Source organism: Zonotrichia albicollis, chromosome 5, assembly GCF_047830755.1.
Source record: "Zonotrichia albicollis isolate bZonAlb1 chromosome 5, bZonAlb1.hap1, whole genome shotgun sequence".
NCBI classification, from domain to species: domain Eukaryota; kingdom Metazoa; phylum Chordata; class Aves; order Passeriformes; family Passerellidae; genus Zonotrichia; species Zonotrichia albicollis.
Window position 1 is genome coordinate 37,606,621 of NC_133823.1, and position 15,335 is coordinate 37,621,955.

General features: G+C 45.5%; 1 protein-coding gene across 3 annotated transcripts in view; it reads left to right on the top strand.

The window, feature by feature from the left end:
• The window catches only part of STOX2 (storkhead box 2), a 143,449-nt gene that overhangs the window by 32,615 nt on the left and 95,499 nt on the right, over positions 1-15,335 (top strand). The window contains exon 1 of one of the 3 annotated variants that reach the window (XM_026791447.2): positions 10,925-12,567. The exons of the other annotated variants lie outside the window; for them this stretch is intronic. The gene's annotated coding sequence lies outside the window, so the exon portion shown is untranslated. Of the gene's footprint in view, positions 1-10,924; positions 12,568-15,335 lie in introns of those variants that run through there. 3 annotated transcript variants of the gene reach the window in all.

Sequence of the window (15,335 nt, forward strand, 5' to 3'; positions counted from 1 at the left end):
AACCTCTTAAGCATCTGAGCTTTTTGCTATAGATTGTGATTCCAAATGTTTTTTTGGCTCTTGTTGCTTATTTCTCAGACTCTAGGCCAAATGTGCCTGCCTTTTTTTTAAAGGGTTATTTCCCAGATTGGGCAAAGTCTACAGCTGATAGCAGAGAGAAATAGCTGCCTTTTGAATTGTGCCTATGATACCCTCCCACTCTGTGCTTTGGGGGTCCTTGCAGAAGCTGTGTGTCATTGATGCCTGACCTGTTTCCAAACCAGTTTATAACTTTGGTGGCACTGCTGCCTCTCTCTTCATTCCACTTTTGTTTCTGTGGAGCCCTTCTTTCTGAGCAGAGCACAGAGCTATTAACTGTTCTGGGAATGTGTTGGCTCTTAAATAATCACAAGTGGAGGCACTGTGCCAAGTTTTGGTTTGGAGTAACTGTTTTTTCTGCTTCCAGACCTTGATGTAGCTCCAGAGAAATAAAGGTGTTTACGGATGCATTATGAATTAGCACCCTGGCTGCCAGCCCTTTGTAGCCAGGTCCCAGCTCTGGCTGGGTGCTGTGACACCTCTCGTGCTGTGAACATGCTTGTGCAGCTGGGAGTCTCTCCATTGATCTATTGTGTTTGTGTTCAGATTGTCTCCCTGTCGTGGTGCACTGGGTCATTCTCAAAGCATTTTGGTAGCCTCTTGCACACAGGGTGCGATTCCTATTTGCTGCTCCTGCCCTTGACACTGAATTCAATACCTCCTGGCTGTTCCCTCCAGTGCTGGCAGGGCATCAGTGCCTCACAGCCTCTTCTCAACCCCCCCAAAGAAGTGCAGAGCTGCAGGGGGGACAGGGCATCAGCAAGCTGTATGTGCTGTCCAGCCTGTGTAATGTTGGGCTGTAGAGATCTCTGGAATCAGAAGGGAGGAGGGCTCCCTGCTGCTGCCCAGCACTGCAGCTCACCCTTGCAGACCCAGGACACAACATTCATATCCACATCATGCACTCCCTGTTTGTAACCGTACTTGATCCTTAGCTAACTTCCCCTGCAAGAGTCTCAGTCAGAGACAGAGAGGTAGTGGTTAACACCAGTTTAGAAATGACCTGCTGCTGATAGATGTAGCTATTGATCTGTACACACCCTCCTGGGTAGCCAAGCAGGAAGCAGCTAACCTGGGGAAGTCAATCTTGTGCAGTAAGCAACCATCCTGAACTTGAATTCACTTCTGGTCCTTGCTTTAAACATCACATCTCTGCCAGGCACCGTGCACTGCACTACCCAGCCCTGCAGTTCCACCTGATCCCTGACATTGGTCTGCTCCAGGACCCAGGGCTTTTGATCTTAACTTCATTAGCTCTCAGCAAAGGGTAGCTACTCTTGGCAAAGGATCCTAAAACAGTCGACACATTAGTAATGAATTTAAACAAACCTTAAATAAGTCTTTGTTTTAATTCCAGCGTAGCGTGTTGAAGCAGTTCAAGTATGCTTTGGCATGCTGAGTAGTAATGGAGATTTTTTTTTGCCCTGTGTTGGTTAGTTTGAAAAATAACGACTGCTTGCAGCTGAAACAATAAAGATGTGTGTTCCAGATCAACTGTAGTTGTGAAAGAGTCTGCACTGTTCACTGACTGTTCAGATAACTTCTTGGTCTAAATAAGTGTGATGGTTTTACCTCTGAAATATAACCAATGGGGGAAAAAAGTGATTAGCCATTAGTTGGAGAGAAGCTTCCAAGTGATGTCCCAAGAATGTATGGGAAAAGAACAAGAAATAAATTATTTTTTTCTCATCTAAAAGAGTAGTGATATTCATTTTTGTCTTTGTCAGGTTTCTCTGGAGCCTGTCATGGTGTGTTCTAGAGTTTACCTGAGGTCAACAGGAGCCTTGCTGGTGATTTCATCATATCCCCATGCAGCTCTGTCATGGTGACAGCTCATCTTTCCAGCTTACTTGGGGAGGAGGCTGGAAATCCTGATCGTGATGCAGAGGAGTGGAATAGCCAGCTAACCAGCCTGGCTGGGTGGTTTTGGTGTCAGCTTTCTGGATTTCAAAAAGGCAGCTGAATCTGTTTTGTTTGGTGTCCCTGAGATGGGATGCTGTGTTTGTGCCAGCATTTAGGTGGCAGCTCTTGACAGTGTCAACTCAAATGTGTGTACAAATGTAATTTTGCAGAGGCTGGGTTTCCTGCTTATGCAGCAGTGACTTGCCAGGGCCCCTGAACATGTACAAGAGCTGGGCTTGGGCTCAGTACTTGCTCTGACTGGCACTTCTTGCATCTCTGCCCAAGGATGTGGCTTGTGGCTGTAGCAGAGGAGGAGGACTGCTGCAAGAGTAGTCTCCCAGGCTGGCCAGATATGCCTCCTGTGCTTTCTTCACCTGGCAGTTGTATTCAGAGCTCAGAATATTTAATTATGGCCTTCCCATCAACAAATACAAAGGTCCTAATCATTCTTGTAGTGTTCCCCAAGTGCTGGGCACTGAGCACAGTCTCTGGGACTGCAATGTGTTATTTTCTAATACAGCCTTCCTGCAAATAATTTACCTGCAACACGTGATCATTATACTCCTGTTGGTGTGTGAATCAGAAGACTCTTTTGGTATAAAGCATGCTAGCATTTGGAGCACAACTTCTCTTGAAGGCATTAAGGTTTCAAGGAGTTAAGTATGTTCATGTGTATTTCACAGAGAGCTAAGTGAAAAATGGTAAGTAGGTTCCCTCTGCTGCCTTGAAGGAGGGTTGCTTTTATTTATTTTAAACATAGATGGCCTCTGCGGTCTGCCTTTCCTTTAAATGCATAGCTGATAGGTTTGTTGCATTTTTGGTGGAGAACTATTGAAATTTGGACCTGTGGCTTCAGACATGTATTTTGAGTATTTTTGTTACTTTCTATAAAATTTGAGTGGCACATTGTGTGAAACAGTCAAACAGCTGGGCTTCTGATGGCCAGGGGCCTGGAGCATGTGCTCTGGAAGAAGAGACTGAGGGACAGGGCTTTGTTCAGCCCTGAGGAGACGGTTTTGCAGGAGACCTTACTGCAGCCTGCCCCTATCTATGGGAAAGTTGATGAAAAGATGTAGCCAGCTCAAAAGAACAAGGATTGCAAACTGGAGTGGGATTTTCTGAGAAAATATTAAGGTAAGAACATCTCCATAGGGAAAATTGTGCATTGATAACTCACCTAAAGAGACTGTAGGAACTTTGCTCTCAGAGGTTTTCAAGGCCCAGGAAAACCAAGCCCTGTGCAGCATCACACAAAGTCAGGCTTGGCCCTACTTTGAGCAGGAAGCTGCAGACTTCCCAAGGTCCCTTCCCATCAGAACAGTCTTATTTAGTGACATTATCCATAAATACAGGGTTTGGAAGTGAGTGGAATGCAGTGGGGCCTGTGCTTGCATTCCCTTTGGCATTCCACTTCTAAATGGGGTTTAAAAAGTGACTCTAATGCAATTGTGCTGAACTTGGTGTTAGTGGGAAAGTGTGTAACCACAAATGTTTCCATGAGCATTTGACTGCTGCCCAGGTGCATCTCCATGGGGGAGCACTGGCAGGGGTGTTTATCTGTGATGCAGCAAATGCAGCCTTGGAGTCACCCAAGCCTTCAGTCTTGCCATTATCCCCTTTTTCCAAATTGATGGGTGAATGTTGATATACTGTGCAAGCTGACCCAGCTAATGCTGCTAATCCAGGTTTCATTGCAGGAAACAGGAAGAAAAATAAGATTAACGTTTTCTGGGCTGTCTGGAGCTTGCTCACCCCAAGCATGCTGGCCGTCCAGTTGTTGGGATGCCTCTTCCAGAGGTCAGGGGCTGGGCCATCCATAGCTGGGGATGGCAAACCCTTGGCAAGCAGCAGAGCTGCTGTCTGGCGGGCACGGGGCTGATGGCAGCAGGTGGGTGACAGCCGCGGGTGGCTCGGCATCCTCGCCAGCTCCGCCTGGTTCTGCTGCTGCTGCGCTTTGACCAGCTCGGGCAGCCGGCTCTGGGGAGCGCAGCCCCGGGGTGTGCGGCGTGCCCCGTGGGTGTGCGGTGTGGCCCATGGGTGTGTTGTGTGCCCCGTGGGTGTGCGGTGCCCCGTGGGAGCGCGGGGTGTGGGTGTGTTGTGTGTCCCGTGGGTGTGCGGGTGCCCCGTGGGTGTGCGGTGCCCGGGTGTGCCCGCGCACGGTGCGCGGCTCGGCAGCGCCGGCAGAGCCGCTAGAGGCCCCTCCAGGCGCGGCCACGGCGGCACCAGCGCCGAACCCGGCCCTGCCGCGGCGCCGGGGGAGGGTCCCGCAGTCGGATCCGGCCTCTTTAAAGGTAAAGATCCTCTCAGCAGACGGGAACAGGGAGGTGATTCTGCCCCTCTGCTCCTTTTCCTCCGCCTGGAGTGCTGCGTCCAACTCAGCAGAGCCGTGGACAAGTTGCAGGACGGCCATAAAAATGACTGGGGAGCTAGAGCACTTCTGTGGTGACAGGCTGGTGACAGGTTGGGGTTGTTCAGCCTGGAGAACAGAAGGCTCTGAGGAGATCTTTGAGCAGCCTTGCAGTACCTAAAGGAGGCTTATAAGAATGACAGAATAAGCTGAGTTAGAAGGGATCCGCAAGGATCATCGAGTCCAGCTCCTGGCCCTGGGCAGAACCATTTCCAAGAGTCACACCAGGTGCTGGAGAATATTGTTCAAGGGTTTCTTGAACTCTGTCAGGCATGATGCTGTGAGCACTTCCCAATACCCTATGGGTGAAAAACCCTTTTTCTAACCTATGAAAGATGGGGACAGACTTTTTAGCAGGGCATTTATTGATAGCACAAGCGATTACGGTTTTAAACTAAAAGAGGGATTTAGACTGGATACAAGGAAATTTTTACGAGGGTGGTGAGGCACTGGAACAGGTTGCCCAGAGAGGAAGTAGATGCCCCATTTCTGGGAACATTGAAGGTCAGGCTGGTTGGTGCTGTGAGCAGGATGATCCAGTTGAAGATGTCACTGTGCATGGCTGGGGTTTGGACCTATAAAGGTCCCTTCCAACACAAAGCAGTCTATGGTTCTGAGAAAAGGGAGGCAATGCATTGTGGCCCTCTATTTTTGTGGGATCTTTGGCAGCAGTCCCTTTAGTGGATCCCCAGAAAAACCCCACAGGAGGTGAGCTGAGCTGAAACAGTCAACGGGTGCACGTCTGCCCCAGCAGTGGACCAAGGCAGAGTCCTTTCCAAATCTGGTCTGTGGCTCAGCCTCCGCAGATCCCATGTTTTGCAATTTCTGCAAGCACTCGTCTTTCTGCTGACGCACAATGTGAGATTGCAGAAATGCAAAGTTGAAAGTATTTCCTCTGCCTTTTCAGCTCTGGATTATTTTATTCTGCCTCTGCTTGTCATATTCTCTGGGAAATCTATGACACTTCAGGTCACTGATACTTACTTATTCCCTATTTTCCTTCTTGTCCTGCCTCTTTTCTTGGTTTTGAGGGTTTTAAGGCAGAAATTACTGGTGGTCTGAAGACTTCAGCTACATAAATTCATCATATGGATTGTGTTTGGCCATTGCAAAGTATGTTTGACAGTACTAAGGTAAGAGGCTAAATGCCTCGGTGATTTATGGTCCACTTAGGGCACAAACATAATTTTTCATTTACCTCATCAAAACAAAGAAGTTCAGCATTAATGAGGGTAGTTCATCACAGCTCAGCTGCCCTGACGTAGTTTGAAACTTGGGGATCTCAGATGGGCTCTGGGGAGGGTGCAGAGAGCAGAGCCTGAGTGCTTGGTGTGTTCTCAAGCAAGGTGTTGCTGGGTGCTTGCCCTCTCCTTGCAGCCCACTCCATTTGGCCTTGCAGTAATTGCAAGTGAAAAGGAAGGGAACTATGGGGGTTTTTTTAACATGAATCCTCCTGGATATATTTTTACTGGTTTTGGGTACTATCCTGCTAAGTGTAAAGTACATATTCTATATATTAGCAAGCCTTATGCATTTAAAATCTGTCCAAAATTGTTTTGCCAGTGTAGGGTAACCAGAGAGTATTGAGGTACTTCTTCACTTTGAGAAACTTTATTGAATTTTTGGCAAACACTTCTGTGAAAATGGTATATATGTGGTCACATAAAAACAAGTGATATGTGATCAACTGATGAAAAGCATGTTTTCCACTGTTGGTCCTTTTCTGCATCTCCAAATGATACCAGTTTTTATTTAATTTTTTTTTCAGTTTAGAGGCATGCCAAATCAGCCTTTTCATTATAGATGCATTGTTTTCATAACCTTAAGTAAAACAGCACTGGGAATGTAGTTCTGAGCTGAAACTTGAGCTCCCAACTTTCTGCCTTGCAGTCAGATTTTTTATTTGCATTTTTAAGCTTGTAAAAACCAGGGAGTTAAAAGATGTTCAAATGGTGCTTCAGCATGTTTCAATAACACCCAGGTTCCAATTCCTGTCTACACAGCTCACCCCATCTGCCTGTCTCTTCCCTTTTGCTTTTTTCTTCTTTATATTGTTTAGGTTTGACTTTATCTAAACAGCAGGCTGGCTACCTATACACAATATCTTCTGCTATTTTAAAGAGTAGATTTACAGTACAGAAAGACAGGGAAAATACTTCAGAGGTGAGAAGAATGGTGAAAGGGAGGAAATCCCTTTGTGATCCATGACTTTTTAGGGATAAATGGGAGGTACATTTCTATTAGCTCTACCTCGTGAAGATTTTAACACACCATTTCCCATCTTCTTATCATAGGAGGTCTAGGAGAAAAACTGACCTGCTCATTCATCAATCCATCAGCAGTAACCTGGTTGTTTCTTTCACAATCCCAGCTGCCCAGTCTACAGCAGATGGCTTGCTTTCCACAACCTTCTTTGTTCTTTTTCCATTTTTTAGGGGTCAACTTCTATTTCAACCATATCTCTTCCTTCAAAGCTGCTTTTCACAGACCTGTCCTCATTGTGCATCTTGTCCTGCTCTGCAGCTCTCTTGGATGTGCAGTGCTCTATGGTTTGTTCCTGCATGTATCCCATGGTTGTGCATCTTTTTCCTGGGAGGGGGAATGGTCTCCAGGGTCCAGCAAGGAGCCTGAAGGAGTCCCACCAGCAGGAGCCTTTTACCAGGTGAGCGTGCAGTCTCAGGCCAAGAGAGCAGGAATGAAGGGCAGGAGGAGTGATGTGATCCTTACCCCAGGTCAGGGGTAAGGACTGCCAGGTTCCTGCAGTGGAGCTGCCTCCTTACCCTCTGGTGTGGTGCCATGCTGGGGTGTGGCACTGGTGCCTGTCCGAGCCTCTGGAGGCTTTTCTTAGCTGCAGTGTAGCAGGCTGAGACATAAATGCACAAAGGGGAAGAAAGAGGACATTTTGAAAAGTTTCTCATTGATTACATGGCAGCAAGTCAGAGCAGACTTGGCCTGGGGCTCAGCCCTGATATCCCTATTAAAGCACTAGGATAACAAACAGTGAATTGTGCAAGAGAGAACATGACAATCTCCTCTCCCTTTCCATCTCTCTGTCTGTGCTTTTCTTTGGTCCTGGGAATGTTCCCCTTTGACCAAAGAGGGTATAAATTAGGGATTTACTTCTGAGCAGCCCATGGAATAGCCTGGGGCAAGTCATTCCTAGAAGGTGCTTTCCTCTTCTTAGATGGGTCATTAACGTTTGCAGCTAAATACCAAGCAGGGAGAGGAGAGAAACAAATGAGGAAATAGTTTCCTGAAAGGAGGAAGAAAGAGCTGTTATTCATATTCACTCAGCAGAATATTCTTAGATGTGCGTGGGAACGCCTAACAAAAGCAGGGAGATAGAGAGAGGCAAGCCAGGTGACCGTGATGTGCCTGGGACAGTCCTGAGGGAGTCTGAGCCGTGCCATCCTTAGACAGAGACCTGGCAATTCTTCCTGAAGGAGGTTTCTTCATTTCCCATCTCGGTCCCCTTCTTGCAGTACAGGAAACTGTAGGAAGGGGAGGTGTTTATGAAGAAGCCCATCAGTTTTGGTGGCTGCTGTGTGAGTATTAGTTGTTACTGTGGTGCAGGGAGCTCCAGGGAGGCATTGCAATGCAAAGCTGATCTCGGGTTGCTCTCCTGGAGATCCCAAAGTGTCCATCTGCTCCAGTGTGCTCTTCCAGGGTGGCAGGATTGTGCCAGAGGAGCAGGGGCAGTTCTTGTCAAAGTGATGGGGAAAATGTGTCTCTCAGAGACCTGGAGAAGCACTCTGCACAAGGAGTTTGTGTAGCCTGTGGGGAGGAGAGCAAACTCCTGAGGGAACTGGTTAAAGGTTTGAGGCACGGTAGGAGAACAGCAAAAGATTAGACTTGCTGCCTCTCTCTGTTCCCTACTGTCAGATCACTTTTGACCCTAGCCAGATTTCATTACTCTGGATGGGTAATTAGCAGCCACTCTTACTCAGTAGTTAGGGGAGTGTGTGATTATATTGCCAAGCTGGGGGGACAGTTGTGCCTGCAAAGTCCAGCTGGCACTTCTGCTTTCATTTGTGTGCAGTACGCAGTGGTACAAGGTCCTCAAATCCCTGTAGATCTTCATTCCCATGGCAGCAGCTGTAGGAGGCATTGCTAGAGACTGCTTGGATGTAGGTTTGGCTTTTTTTTCTTTGCCCCTGGCCATCTGAAATGAGAGAGTGATAAAATAGATTTTAAAGGATGATATGCAAGACAAGCAGTTTGTGGAAACTGTGGAAATGCTGGCACTGCTCTGCATGGTTGGCAAGGCTAAGGGAGGTGGGAAGGGTTGTGCTGAACTTCTGTGGCAAGAGAACATGAGCAGTTTGATGGTCATCCCTCCAAGCTTTTATAAAATACTAGATCTTGGGCTACAGTGGCAGCATTAGGATTTAAATGCTGTGTCTATTATGCTGTAGCTAAAAGGAGACAAAATGTCTTAATAGGTAGCAAGGTTTTGCACCTGCTTAATCAAATTATCCTTCTTTGCCATATTTTCACTCCTGTAGATGCCTCTATTAGGTGCTGATGGATCTACTGTGGCATAAGAAAATAACATTTGTGTTGCCTGTTACATTAATTTCCCAGATAAAATGAGGCTACCAGGACGACCCATCTGACTCTTGTGATATTTCTATAAAGAGCAAAATTGAGTACTGCTGTTATGATTAGTGTATTAAAAGTATTAGGTTTGTTGTCTTAGCTGTGCTGTGTTTTCTCATGTTCCCTCTGGTGCTGATTGCTAATGACAGGCTTTGGCAGGAGCCAGCCTAGGCACTCCTTGCTGTGATGGGAACCAGATGGATGGCTTTGCTCCGGCTGCCCCTCCCACTGAGCACCAGGAACAGGACGGGGGAGCCCTTTTGGGGGTGGGGGTGGCATTTATAGAAAACTCGGTGAATGGCAGAGAACCATAATTCTTGTCTATCCACCACTTCTCTTCCCTTGAGGCTCCCAGTTTTGCAACTTCTAACCTCACCCTTGGCTTCAACTTCTTGGCTTTCAAGCGATTGTGCTGTACGTTACATTTTCATTACTGGTAAAATTGATGGAAAATCACATTTTATTATGTGAAAAATGCAGTGTTCTTTACTGTCAAAGCTCCATTCAGCTGGAAAAAATCTATGTGAGGCACTCTTTTATATTTCATGTATTTTGTGCATTGGTTGGAATGAAAAAATAATGAAAGGCTGTATTTTGTCAACTTTTGCATCTGTCTGACTGGCAGCACTGACTGATTTGTTTTTTAAATGTATTTATTTCTTGCAGTAAGCACTATTATTCTCCACCCTTTCACGATAAATGCAAATAATATGTGGAATGTGCAAATAATGTGCGAAAAAGAGAGATGCAAATTATTCAGTCCCTCCAGGTAGGTTTGAGAAGAAACTGGAAATGTGACTGCAGCGTGAAAACGTGCTGTCTTTATAGCAGCTGCAGCAATGATAACAGGGCTGCTGTCTGTCTGTGTTTCAGGCTTCTGTGAACACATCTATTGTATCTTTTTAATTTTGTTTTTTCTTCTTCTCTTTTTCCCTTTCCTCTCCCGCTGTGAAACTTTAAATGGGATCTGGGCACTCTGAATGTCTGAAGCACATCACTCCATCCATGAGCCCTTCTGCCCCTCGTGGGGCCTCTGCTGCTCAGGTGTGGTGAGCCCAAACTGCTGAGGCTCTTGGGCTGAGCACAGGGAATGAGTTAAAAAGCCTTGGTGTTAGAGAGCACAGGTGGATACTGCTCCTGAGATCCAGGCTGGAATACCTCTTGGCATGAATCAAGCTTCCCCTCAGGGGAGAAACGTGGCTTCCCTTGCTGCAGAGCCATGTGCCAGCTGTGTTGGTACGTGGGCATGAGTCAGATGGAAGGGAGCCAGACTGATTGGCATTGTGAGATGCTGAAGCTCTTGGGATGTCTTTGCAGCAAGAATAGATTGCAACTGCCTTTGCAATTGCCCCTCACCATGCTCCTGCCTGGGAGAAGTTGTCATGCCACTCTGCCCTGCTGAGCAGTGGGGATGTGGCCCTGTGGTCCCTGTGACCCCGTGGGGATGTCGTGCTGAGCAGTGGGCACTCTGCACTGCTGAGCCGTGGGGATGTGACCCTGGTGTCTCAGCCAAGCTCCTGAGCCCTGTCCGGGGCAGGGACTGGGGGAGGGTGGTGAGGTGCAGCTGGCAGACCCATCCTGCCAGCAGCTGGGGTGTACCCCATGGATCAGGCACACCTGTGATTCAAGATCTCCCTGCAAACTTAAATCAGTGTTTTCTTTTATTACAGCTTTTTATAAATGTCAGAATTGTTTTCCTACTTAGATCACTGTAATTGCAATTTCAAGTGAAGAGCTTGTGAAAAGAGGTGTCAGGGTGTTCCTTCTCAGCATTGTTTCATTGTTGCCATGTGTAAAATTCACTCCCAATTCCAGTAAAGATTTTAATGTGACAACAAATTTTCAGTTATTCTAAATATTAAAAAGTGATATTTTTATTCTTGATAGTTCCATATAGATTTTTCTACCAGTGCAAAAACAAAAAGAAAAAAGTAAACTCTACAGTAAAAGCTTACGGGCAAAGTGGTAGAAGTAAAAGCTTATGGAAAGATTTAGAAAATCCTTCTTTTTAACTGAGACATTGTTTATTTCTGCACTTTTTGACTCCCAACCCTGTATGTGTTAGAAGCTCTTCCCTGTGAGCTATTGGTCATTAGGAGAACCCTAGTCTGGAGACCTTTCTGGCTGAAGGAGGGTACCTTGCTGTGCTTCTGTAGTTAATTTGCTCCAAAATCCTTGTGAGGGTGCTGAGCTTGTGAGGACTTGCTGGCTGAAGAGTCGGTGGTCAGCAATGCATTTGTTTGAGTGCAGTCAAACAGAAGAAGATTCCAGAAGCTCCTTGTCAGAGCAGTGCCAGCTGTGAGATCAGACAAGGTTGTTCAAGGCTTGATCCAGTCAGGTGAGGCTGGGAAGTCTCCTCCAGAGATGTGGATAGCACATCCCTGCTGGGCAGCCAGTTGATATTTTGATGTTTGTTACCACGTGGCACTTACAGTGGTCAGAGGTAAATATGTGGCACTGTTCTCTCTGTAGAAGATATTCCTCAGATTCTTTGTTTAGGAGGCAGTGTAAGTAATGATCCCACAAGTGTAGGACATGGCACTTCTGCATGGTGCTCCCTGCCATGAAGGGGTGGGTGCAAGGGATGAGGACCTGCTTTTGCCTTTTTTAAGGGGAGGTATGGGGCAAGCCATCCTGCCAATAAAGGAGGAGAAAACCAGTCCAACCCCTTGTGTCCCTGGTTTTCCTTGACCTTTTGCCACAGCCACATATAAGTGATGCAGTAGGAATGGTGGTGGTCCTGGGCTCTTCTCCTTTCTCCCCAGGAAGTGGTCCATCTGTCCTGGCTGAAATAATCTGCTCTGGATTGGCGACCTGGTAGCTGTCACTGCAGTTTAGCAGGGCTGAGCCTTGGTGTCCACTGCTGGCAGAAATAATTCTCTCTATTTATATTCAGACACAGGGCTGGGACATGGGGCTGTTGCAGCACCTCACTCAGGGCCTGAGATCCCCAGTGTAAGCCTTCAGATAGATAGGCATCTCCTGCAGCTTCAGCTGGGGGTAGAAGACCGAGCCTCACTGGCAGGAGGCAACCCAGGAGGTGCCTGTAGGACTCACTGCAATTTTGCATTTTCTATTCTGCTGCCTAAAGCATTATCTTGCTTGCTCAGACAAGTCATCCACCACATCAGGGACGTGTGGGAAAATAACTCAGTCAGGATAACCAAAGGAAAATAAATGGTTGTGTAGTTGGCCATTTGGAGCTGAGCTAGCTTGGGAATTTTTTCTTTCAGCAACACCCTGAAAAAAAGTAGTGCAAATGGGTGTGAAATATAAAGAGAGTTTGCTTCCTTCTTGCATAGGCGTATATCCAAAAAAAGACAACAGTAAATCTAGAGACATCTACTGCTAAATGCTTTGGTAGGGCTTTAAAGGATCTGAAGGCTCAGTGCGCTTGACTGGTGAGATATCGGATCTTCCCCACTGAAATGAGCTTTGAATACAAGGGAAGTCTCCGACACAGCAGAGAGGAGAAGCCACAGTGATCACCTGGGGTGTTTTAGTGTGCTGCTCAGGCACCCAGACTCTACTTCCCCCCTTGATTCTCCATTTGTGCTTGAAGAGAGGATTCCAGACATAATGTAAGTACTGAGGGGGAAACCATGTCCTATGTTACAGGCAGCAAAATCAGACTGCAGTGGGTCAGATCCCAAAGGCACTGATGTTTGTTACTGGGGTGCAGGGGAAAAAAAATGCGTTCAGGCTATGGCACTTCTGAAAAATGCAGAATTACTTTGCGTCTGTGAGATGTAAAGTGGATTTCACAGCTACTGTTTCTGTTGCTATTTAGGAGACATCAGTGAAAAAGAACAGGATAATGTCTTCTGCTACTGTAGAAATGCCAGTGTAAATTATTTATTTCCTAATTAGTAGACATTGCTCTAATGATAGAGATGTTTAACAACAAGTTATTTGTATCATATCAAACCCTGTATTCTAGAGATGGCTTTTTCCCTCTGTTGGGTGTTAAAGCAGTTGCATGGATTAATCACACCATAATGCAGCCAAACAGCTCATCCCTGCTTGTCTCAGGGAGAAGAGGCTTTTTGGCTTGATACACACATGAGGAAAATCACATCCTAGTTCTACAAAGTATATTATGTTTTGAGAATAAAAGCTGAAGTTTAATTAAAAAAACTAAACAAAACACCTTGTTTTTCCCAGCAAATGAGGTCATGCAGCCTGATTGCCTGGCCCATCTGTTGCTGTTCATAAGTATGTTATATTTTTTTAAAGGCCAATATTAAATGGCATTATGTAGTTATCTACTTTTTTTTTTTTTTAAATTCCTCTTGGCTTGTCAAGCACTGTCATTGTACCAACCGCTGTTCTTAAAACAGGGTTTTGGTTAAAATAGCATATACCTGCCATCTGGTTGAAAAATGTAAGCTTCCTACACAACTAAGTGGAGTTGAACTACGGTATTAGGAATAGCTCATGTTCTCTTGAAAATAGCAGCTGATGGCAGATTGCAGAAATCAGCCAGTTATCAGTTGTCATTAAGCTATTTGATATCTGACACACATGGAAAGCATGATATTTATAAGTATGCAATTATGTTATAGAAATATTCCTTTTTTTTTCCTCCTTCCCTTTAACCATTTTAATATGTTGGTTTGACTGGACTGGAAAGCAAAGTCTCCCTTGATATTCACAGAATAGATGTGCTGTAGACTGAATGTGTGCCAGACTGTTTGTAACATTTCTGTCATCAAAAAATGATCTGAGGGGGGGTATAGAAATAAATTTGGTGTTCCTGTGCTATATAGCTGTAGGTGTCTAAAGAGAAATATCAGCTACAAAGAGCCCAAGGAACAGAAATATGTGGAACTAACTAGTAGAAGACTGCAAAGCTAGAAATCATAATGGAAAATATGCATTTTACTTTAATAGGTATTCGCGTTTCTGCTAGCAGGACAAAAGAACTCAAGTCTTACCATCAACTAAAGCAGAAACACTAAAAGCATAATTATTTGCTAAACCTGGGCAAGGCACCACAGACTCTCAGAAGTGTAGGTTAGTCACTAACATGAAAGCTTAATGCTCACCACTAAGCAAGGACTGGAACAAGGCAGGGCAGAGGGTGCCGCTGGAGAGAGCAGTGGGGCACGGTGATGCTGTGACCTGTTCCCCTGTCATACCTTGTGAGGATGATTACAGAAAACAAAGCAGAAACAGCCTGCTCGAAAAGAGGGATTAGGAATTATTTTGTGAGTGGAAATGTGAACAAAAAAGCTATCAAAATAGGATGGGATGCTTTAAGACTAATAATTTTATTCAGAGGGGGTGTGAGGAGGTGTTATTTTCATGTGGGCTGAGGGTTAGACCCTGATTAATCTGCAGCAATGACATTGAAATCTTGTGAGCACATCCTGCAAGATTTTGTAAGAAATATATATATGACCTATAAATTAAATATAATACAAAATAAAATAAATTAAAATATAATTCTATATAAATAATATCTGATTATTCTCACAAAGTTTTGGTTATATTAGTCCAGAAATGTTTTGAGTACAAGGAGGAGTTTGTTGACCCCACTGAAAAACCCCCAATCTCTTCTCCTATATTAGTATGGTCTGGAAAATTAAGGTCTGTGGTGTTTTGGCTTCAGTACAGTCTTGATCAGGTTTGAAACTGTTGGGTTTGAATCTGAATCCTCTTGCTTTTCAAATGACATCTGAAATTCTGGTTGTGAAAGGTCTCTAGTCATTTTGCTTTTAAAAGTTACTTTACCCGTAACCATCCAACCATATTAAAAATGTATTCAGCTTCATAATTACAAGTTTTAGGTTTTACAGTCAGCAGAGGTATGTTCTAACAGAAAATTAGGTAGCAAAGGTGTGGGTCAGAGGTTGCGGTTTGCTTTTTATTCGTTGACTTTTCCTCACCAGAGTATTTGAAAATTTTACTGTGGAGACTAATCATGTCTCCCTTGCTTCAGGCTTTTGCAGACCTTCTTAGGCCATCAAAGCAGCTTCAGCAATCTCAGCATTTTGGCAACATTGCAACTATCTTGACCATAAAAAGACTTGTTAGTGGTGCAGAGAGCACCTCCCACAATGGAAGGTTTGCAGGAATGAGGGATGCCCAGGAGCGGTTGCGGCTCTCCAGGGCTCCTTCCCAGGTGTGTGTGCCACATGCCAGCTCTCTGTGCTTTCCTGCTGTTCCCAAGGAAAATCAGGGTCTGCAGCTGCTGTGGAGAAGCCTTCTGCTGGCACACAGGGAGGGCTGGCAGAGGAGGCAGGGGCAGACTCCCTGCAGAGTGAAAAATGCAGATGTTTGTCAGTCCGGGGCAGTTTGACAGAAAGTGTCTCTTCCTCTCCACTTCCCAGACTGCATACAGTTA